General features: G+C 35.3%; 1 long non-coding RNA gene across 1 annotated transcript in view; it reads right to left on the bottom strand.

The window, feature by feature from the left end:
- LOC144959701 (uncharacterized) overlaps positions 1–9,380 on the bottom strand; it is a 22,007-nt gene extending 12,627 nt beyond the window's left edge. Inside the window, exon 1 of the long non-coding RNA XR_013642656.1 lies at positions 9,223–9,380. This is a non-coding gene — a long non-coding RNA (uncharacterized LOC144959701). The remainder of the gene's footprint in view (positions 1–9,222) is intronic.
- Positions 9,381–9,676: the final 296 nt, after the last annotated feature.

Raw genomic sequence — 9,676 nt, 5'->3', positions numbered from 1 at the left:
ATCATAAAATTTAAAGAAAATGAACAACATTTTTAGAGCTAAAGAAAGTATTTATCGCAAGAACGTGCTCCTATTGTGTTTGAGTGATAAAAAATCGATTTTTGTGTTTGTTGGGTGTGAAGTTTTTGGAAAACTCCTGAAAGTCGCTAGTAAGGAGAGAGTTAAAAAATAGTATCTATGAATCGACATATTCATATGTGCATATATAATAAAATACTGAACAAGTGTGTATGAAAGGTTCCAGATAAAGCAAGTAAAAAAAAATACAAGAAAAAAAAAACATCCCCAAACATTAATCAACCTCGACTGGGGATTGAACCTCAGACCTTCTGATTTGCTGCATCTTAATTTTTTTTAAAGTGCACGTCGCTGTCAATCCATTTTCTTATTAATTTTTTTTACATTAACTTATTGTTTACTTTTTTTTCATTAAAAAAAAAAGATTTGCATACATACTTTATAAAACTCGTGAGCTTGAATATAGCGCAATATACACTCAAAGTACTCGAAGCGCTTTACAAAGGGTCCCTGACTAACAGCAACACTTAACATGTAACATATCACACACTCACTCATTCCTTTATTTATTACACACTCACTCATTCCTTTATTTATCACACACTCACTTATTCATTTATTTTCACATATTAACTAATTCCTTTATTTATTACACACTCACTCATTCCTTTATTTATTACACACTCACTCATTCCTTTATTTATTACACACTCACTCATTCCTTTATTTACACTCTTGACTAATTCTGACTCACTCACTTACTCGCTCACTCTCAACACGCACATGATCATTTACTAACTTACTCACTAACTCCTTTATTTACTCTTCTTTCAAGTTTTACTAACTTACTCACTCTCTTACTCACGTAGTGATTTCCTTACTTACTTATGTACTCTCCAACTCATTTACTTACTCACTCACTCAATTTTTACTAAGTCACTCACTCTCTGACTCTTTTACTCACTTCCTGATTTCCTTACCTACATATGTACTCACTCACTCATTTACTTACTTACTCCATCATTCACCCATTTACTTTTTTCACTCACGCACACACTTACTCAAATCTTTTATTCATTGAGTCACGTATTCACTCACTTAATAACTGAGCCATTCATTAAATCACTCAATCACTCACTAACTCTTTCACTTTGCTCTCTCATTCAAACACCGACTCTTTCACTTTGCTCTCTCACTCAATAAATCACTAACTCTTTCTCTGTGCTCTCTCATTCAAACACTCATTAACTCTTGAATTATGGCATTCATACGCCCAATCACACACACTGTCATTATTCACTCACACACACACAGACACACACACACACTCCTATTATTCACCCACCCACACACTCACACACACACACACAACCACTCACATACATTGTCTTTCATTTACTCACCAATATACACTATAATTATTCATGCACGCACACAAACAAACACGCACACATAGACAAACAGACATGCAGACACACATACGCACACACATACAGTCAATCATTAACACACTCACTCGATAACTAGATCGAACAATTACTGGTCGGGGTGACAATCATTGAGCATGGACTGCTGAAAGTTAAGATTTATTTCATGGCTTTCGTATATATATAATTTTAATATTTACCACAATGTTAGTAAATATTGAAATAATAATTCGCTCTATTGCTATATGTCGAGCACTATTCGTACCATTTGTATCAAACACGATTATATATATATATATATGTGTGTGTGTGTGTGTGTGTGTGTGTGTGTGTGTGTGTGTGTGTGTGTGTGTGTGTGCAATTGTGTCTATATGTGTTTTTGTATATTTATTAATTTGTTAAATTATTATTTTGTATTTCAGTTGCGAGGCGCTATTGAGCGTTGTCAATCGATAATGATTTTGTTTGCATATTCAGATCAAGGCGAACTTATGCAAACTAAACTTAAGCTACTGTACGTGAAAGAAAAAGCTAAAAATTATATTGATTTTTGCTTTTTGTGACTAGAGGCAGAATTATCATAGAATATTAGAAATGCTGACTAGGTGTAGTCTTTTGACCTCACACGGTGGTCAAATGGTCACCTTTGCTGTGCCTTCGATAAGCCTATATTATTTCCTTTTCCAGGTTCCAGTCGATCCAGCCCTTTGTGCACATAATATGTCAGAGTTTGATGTAAACAATTTTTGTTATTGTCCAAATAGAAATATCAACGAATTCAGTGGTCACAGATTATATGTCTTCGCATGTTATTGTCGACTATTCGGTGTGTTGTACTTGATTTTTTTACAAATGTACACACATGATAGATCGCTTGTCTGCATTACATTTAACCCTCTCCTTACTAGCCATTTCAGGATTTTCCCCAAAACTTCACACCCAACTAACACAAAAATATATTTATTTATCACTCAAACACAAAAGCAGAAAGTTCTTGCGATAAATAATCTCTTTAGCAAACCACGTTATCATTTTCTTTATATTTTATGATGTACAAACGAAATTTGAATAAGAAAAATATTGGTTTTATCGTAACGAATGTGACGATTTTCCTATGGGTGGTAAGTAGAGAGTTAATCTCTTCAGAAGAGATACACACATACTCTTTACATCAAACACTGATGTCAGCACGACCACCTTCTCCGTGATGCAGAACATTCTCAACCCATAGGGAAGAGATTTGGCCCTTTGCTACTTCTCTAAATAAAAAGAAAACTTTTCGGCCAAAGGAAAGAATTCAAAAAGACGAGTACATATATTTTCGAAACAGGACTCCAGATGTAAAGGCATACGAGACGAAGAATAAGAAGTCGGAGAAGAAGAAGAAGAAGAAGAAGAAGAAGAAGAAGAAGAAGAAGAAGAAGAAGAAGAAGAAGAAGAAGAAGAAGAAGAAGAAGAAGAAGAAGAAGAAGAAGAAGACGAAGAAGAAGAAGAAGAAGAAGAAGAAGACGAGAAGAAGAAGAAGAAGAAGAAGAAGAAGAAGAAGAAGAAGAAGAAGAAGAAGAAGAAGAAGAAGAAGAAGAAGAAGAAGAAGAAGAAGAAGAAGAATAAGAAGAGAAGAAGAATACCAGATCTAACCCATAACTGCAAATGCTCTATGAAGGTAGAATGTATGTAGAATAATTGAATGAATAAGGAAGGAAGTTGGACTTGGAAAAGAAAACAAAATTAACCCACAAAGGCCTGATAAACACACACACACACACACACACACACACTGACACACATACACGAAATGAGAATTGAGACATAATTCGTGGCAATGCTTTCGGAGAAATGAGCTTCTCCATTCTTCTTGTATTCCACTCATCAGGGCAAATTGAGCCAAGTTTCCATGTCATACCGTACAGGTTGGTTTTAAGGTTTCCTTTTTCCTTTTTGTTGTTGTTGTTGTTCTTCTTCTTCTTCTTTTCTTCTTCTCCTTCTTCTTCTTCTTCTTCTTCTTCTTCTTCTTCTTCTTCTTCTTCTTCTTCTTCTTCTTCTTCTTCTTCTTCTTCTTCTTCTTCTTCTTCTTCTTCTTCTTCTTCTTCTTCTTTCTTCTTCTTCTTCTTCTTCTTCTTCCTCTCTTCTTCTTCTTCTTTTCTTCTTCTTCTTCTTCTTCTTCTTCTTCTTCTTTCTTCTTCTTCTTCTTTCTTCTTCTTCTTCTTCTTCTTCTTAATATTATTATTATTATTATTATTATTATTATTATTATTATTATTATTATTATTATTATTATTATTATTATTATTATTATTATTATTATTATTATTATTATTATTAATATTATTATTATTATTGAACGTATTGCTGTTATTACGATTGTTGTATCTTTGTGTGGTGTATCAGTTTATTTTTTCGTTCCATTTACCTTTTTTCTTCCACTTTCATGTATGTTGGCATCAAATTGTTGATTTATTGGCGAAAGCCTAAGATTGAATAAACTTTGAAACTTTAAAACTCTCACGAAACTATAGCTCGCATACACAGACCTCGGATGCAATGGTTACTCGGCTACCACTGTAAATTTAAAATAATCATTCTGTCGCCTAAGTAATTAAGCTAAATTATGCATGTCTATAACGGGGTAATATATCTTGGAACACGATGACATCAGGGGTGTGGGTTGCAAGTTTAGTATGCAGTTGCGATTCAAAAAATACCAAAGAAGAAGAAGAAAAAAAGGAGCTTTATATAGCTCACTCTCCACTAAATATGCTCAAAGCGCTTTACAAGGGGTCCCTGGTCAACAGCAACATTTAACATGTAGGACGGGACATGCCGCCTGTTAGGCGGTATTACAAGTTTTCGGACAAAGACACCGCTGTTACGGCCATGTACTCATTTACACCTGGCTACGGTGAGAGAATGTGAGTAAAGAGACTTTTCCAAGGACTCACCTATGCGCCGATCTCGAGGTTCGAACCCAGACACCACTAGACCACATAGCCGCACAGGAGAGGAAAGCTTACGTAATGGAAATGGGGTGGGTTTGCGAATTGCAGTCATTGTGTGTTTTAAGTCCTACATGAGACGTGTGGATTATTTACTCGTCGATTTGTATTTTTAGAAATGTATTTTTGTTTTTGTGAACTTCAATACATCTTTCCAAGAAACATTGATAAGGTAAAAATAGCATTTCTTGTACCCTTGTCAGGGACAAATCCAAACGGAGTTCTTGATATCTCTGGTTTTAGACTTTTCCTCATTCTGCTCATCAGTGCTCCAAAGACATTTTTTGTGAAGAGTAAAGGTAGACCAAGAAAAACATATTTGAATAGATTGAACAGCTGGGTGACAAAGAAAGAGTAGAGTAATATACGATTTAAGGTTATCTGAACACAGAGAGGAATGGCGTACAATGATTACCGATGTCTGGAACAGACTTGGTACTTGCAGAAGAATTTTTTTTTTATTGTTTGTTTGTTGTTTTGTTGTTGTTGTTGTTGTTGGTGGTTGAAGAAAAGTTTTGAACATCGCCCAATAATTCAACTTTGGTCCACACACAGCGAGACTCTAGCCCTGAACCTATAAGGTCACAGCCAGAATCTCATACATCCCGACCTCCAAGCCACAATGATAAAATTAAAGTAAACAATGTCTTCATTGCAGCGATGTGGTCATGTGTAATGGAAAGTCTTGGGTTTGAGACTCGCTGGGTACAGAATAGAGTCCTTGGAAAGGGCTCTTACTCACATTCTCTCACCATACTCAGGCGTTAAATGAGTACATGACCGTTAATAGCGCTGTCTCTTCTAGTCGACCTTTTAGTTCTGTTCATAGCACGGTCTACAACCTCATGGCACCGTTTTAAAGAGACAAGCTATGCGCCAATCAATCGAGTCTTCTCAATTGAATTTCAGGAAAGTGGTCTGAGAAAAACGTTTTTAAAATATGATACACAATCTGAGGCGGAAAATGGACTGGGCGGCTGGAGACGGATGTTGAGAAGGAGGGAATTAATGGTAAGCAGATCGAAGACAATTTGTCAATCGGACAGCATAAAGCAAGACTACCAATAAATATAGCAATGTTATTTAGACCAGAGACAGCAGCTACAACAAAGAAACAAATTAAAGAAGTTGAGGTGGCGGAAATAGAGATGTTGAGATGGTCACTTGGCTGGATATGAAATGATAAGTGAGAAATGAACGTATTCGAAGGCTGACTGAAGTGAAGAATGTATCAATAAAGATGTGTGAAATCGTTGGGACATGTTAAGAGACGAGAGAGGGAATACGTGGAAAGGAAAGATTGGACTTACAATTAGAGGAAAAGAGAAAACAGGAATGCCCGAAGAGGGTACGATATGAAAGGACTGGACCTGGAGGAAGATGATGCTATGAACAGAGATGCATGGAGATGTGACATTCATTATGGCAAACATACAAAAAGCGGAATTATCTGAAAGAAGAAAAAGGTCTGAGAAAAAAAACAAACATAATTAATATTAAGATAACAGATGAAGCGTTTGATCCCAACCATTACCTCATCCCTATGTGGGTAGGCGTCTATGTATCTATGTGGCTAGGCGTCTATGTATATTTGTGTCTAGGTGTCTATGTATCTATGTGTCTAGGTGTCTATGTATCTATGTGTCTAGGTGTCTATGTATCTATGTGGCTAGGCGTCTATGTATCTATGTGTCTAGGCGTCTATGTATCTACGTGTCTAGGTTTCTATGTATTTACGTGTCAAGGCGTCTATGTATCTATGTGTCTAGGTGTCTATGTATCTATGTGTCTAGGCGTCTATGTATCTATGTGTCTAGATGTCTATGTATCTATGTGTCTAGGCGTCAATGTATCTATGTGTCTAGGTGTCTATGTATCTATGTGTCTAGGCGTCTATGTGTCTACGTGTCTAGGTGTCTATGTATCTATGTGTCTTGGCGTCTATGTGTCTACGTGTATAGGTGTCTATGTATCTACGTGTCTAGGCGTCTATGTATCTGCGTGTCTAAGTGTCTATGTATCTATGTGTCTAGGCGTCTATGTATCTATTTGTCTAGGCGTCTATGTATCTATGCGTCTAGGTGTCTATGTATCTATGTATCTAGGCGTCTATGGATCTACGTGTCTAGGCGTCTATGTATCTATGTGTCTAGGAGTCTATGTATCTATGTGTCTAGGCGTCTATGGATCTACGTGTCTAGGCGTCTATGTATCTATGCGTCTAGGTGTCTATGTATCTATGTGTCTAGGCGTCTATGTATCTATGTTTCTAGGTGTCTATGTATCTATGTGTCTAGGCGTCTATGTATCTATCTGTCCAGGCGTCTATGTATCTACGTGTCTAGGCGTCTATGTATCTACGTGTCTATGCATCTATGTATCTACGTGTCTAGGTGTCTATGTATCTACGTGTCTAGGCGTCTATGTATCTACGTGTCTATGTATCTACGTGTCTAGGCGTCTATGTATCTACGTGTCTAGGTGTCTATGTATCTACTTGTCTAGGTGTCTATGGCTCTACTTGTCTAGGTGTCTATGTATCTATGTATCTAGGCGTCTATGTATCTACGTGTCTAGGCGTCTATGTATCTATGTGTCAGGCTTCCATGTATCTACGTGTCTAAGCGTCTATGTATCTACGTGTCTAGGCGTCTATCACAGCCGTTTAAATAGGGCCCAAACTTTCACTTTAGTTACTTCTTCCCTCACTGGCTACCGTCGAGTAATGTAAACAACCCACCGTCAGCCACAGTGATAACAGCTGTCAAGACGGTGTGCATTGACAATAAATTATGTCTGCAGGTAAATCTCATCGCTTTGAATTTCTCTCAGGCAGAGAGTAGTAGAAATTTCATCAAAATACTCAGTTTTCTCAGCCCCTTGTGGACGCAGCATCTTTTTCATAATTTTCAAACATATATGGATACAAAGGCCAATTTTTCCTCTACAAGACGCAATTATTTTTATTTACATCATGAAATGATAAGTTTGTGTTTTGCTCTTTTGAATAATCAGAGTTTTTTATGAAATAAATATTTAAATTATAAGTTTAAGAAATATTTAAAAATTCAAAATATCAAACCAACACTTTTTACCATCAAGTGTGAGGGATCAGAGAAAAGTAGATAAAATTATCTTTCATATGATATATACTTTATTATGTAGATTAAGGGATTTAAGAATAGAGAGTGTGGAAAGGAATCTCAATAATTATTTTTGTTACCAACAAAGAGAAGAATATTTCATTATATTTTAGAAACCCAATAATAAAACTAGATAGTGATGATAAGAGACATTTATTTAATTTGATTTCATTGAATTTAAGCGGAAATTTTAGATATTTCTTAAATTTACTTATTTAAGTTCTGTTCAGGTTATGGAGAGCTAGACACACTGAAGACGGTCATGACACCAGTACTAATGAAATATGTCGAATTTGTTGTGAAAGAGTACAGAGCCGTGCTGAGAGGATTAAAAGACTCTAGACGTTATCAACAATTGACTATAAATATAAATGTGAAATTCTGACATATTTAAATATTTCAATTTGCAAGAAATGTGTTTCACTGATACATAATTTAAAGAAATGCGATGCAGGTATTGATACCTTTGGTTCTGTGAGAAAACTCTGAACAAGAAACAATACTTTATGAGGTGAATATGATCATAATCTTTCACCAGTGATGTGCTATATGCAGTCTATATGGCACACAAATTAAAAGAGGTGCAAGTCAAGTACATGAAAAAAAGTAATGGGCATGGATATCTCAAAAGTAAGGTTATAAAACTTATAAGAACTCTTTAAGATTTTCTTAGTGGATTTGATTGTCTTTGAATGTCCTTATATAACAATTTTTAATGGAATTCTTATAATTCGTTGATTCTGGGATAAATATAATTGAATCACATTTGACTATGTTTCTGGTTTATTAAAAAAATTATATTAAGACAATGCTGTGATTGGATTTCAATTTTACCTTACTCAATATTCTTACTTTTACGTACAGGTGAACTGATATCTCAAAAACGCCTCAATCTACTGATATAAAATTTATATGTCTACATTTTACAGATATTCAACATCATTTTCATTACTTTTGTTTTAAAATCTTAAGTGTTGAACATGTTAAAATATTCTCTTAAAAATTTTAATTAACTTAAATTTATGTATCAATTTCATGGGTTATCCCTCTTGATTTTTAACACCATCATAATTATGATTATATAATCAATGGAAACTCTGTTAATAAACTGTTTGGTAGTATAAAAATATTTTTGCTACACTTAATAACGGCAATACTACATTAGTTTGAAATTCAGAAAAAATCGATCAAAACGGCGAAAAAATTGTCTCCCTCTCTTTGTGTAAAGCTATGACTCATCATCACTAGACTGGCTAGATTTACCTGGCGAACTAAACTGAAAGCAGTAAACGCCTGTGCTATGTATCTATGTGTCTGGCGTCTATGTATCTATGTGACTGGCGTCTATGTATCTACGTGTCTAGGCGTCTATGTATGTACGTGTCTAGGCGTCTATGTATCTACATGTCTAGGTGTTTATGTATCTATGTGTCTGGTGTCTATTTATCTATGTGTCTAGGCGTCTATGTATCTACGTGTCTATGCGTCTATGTATCTACGTGTCTAGGCGTCTATGTATCTACGTGTCTAGGCGTCTATGTATCTATGTGTCTAGGTGTCTATGTATCTACGTGTATCTATGTGTATACATGTCTACTTTTCTACCTATATACATGTCTATCGATCTACTTTTCTACTTACCGATCAATTGAACACTTGGCACACGCACACACGGAATAAACGGTCTTGTTTGAAAACAATAATATTTAAAATTAACACAACACAAAGTAGGCAGTTACTAACACGACTCTCCAACAAGGTAATAATGAAGAATTGTCTTTTGAAGCGCTTATATCGTGTTATCTCCTGTTTGTTCGTGACCAATTTATGCGAATTTGACTAGGTCAATATAACTTATTATACAAAATTACGTAAGTAAATAGGTCATTCACTTAAAACGGGACCTTAGTTTGTCTGAACAGTTGGAAATACAATTATCTTCCTTTATTTATTACACGCTCACCCATTCCTTTATTTGTTACACGCTCACCCATTCCTTTATTTATTACACGCTCACTCATTCCTTTATTTATTACACGCTCACTCATTCATTTTTTTATCACACACTCACTCATTACATTATTTATGACACACT

The sequence above is a fragment of the Berghia stephanieae genome, chromosome 14 (assembly GCF_034508935.2).
Source record: "Berghia stephanieae isolate SIO BIC M18660-M18661 chromosome 14, UCSD_Bste_1.3, whole genome shotgun sequence".
NCBI lineage: Eukaryota > Metazoa > Mollusca > Gastropoda > Nudibranchia > Aeolidiidae > Berghia > Berghia stephanieae.
This window is presented reverse-complemented; position numbering and strand designations above follow the sequence as displayed.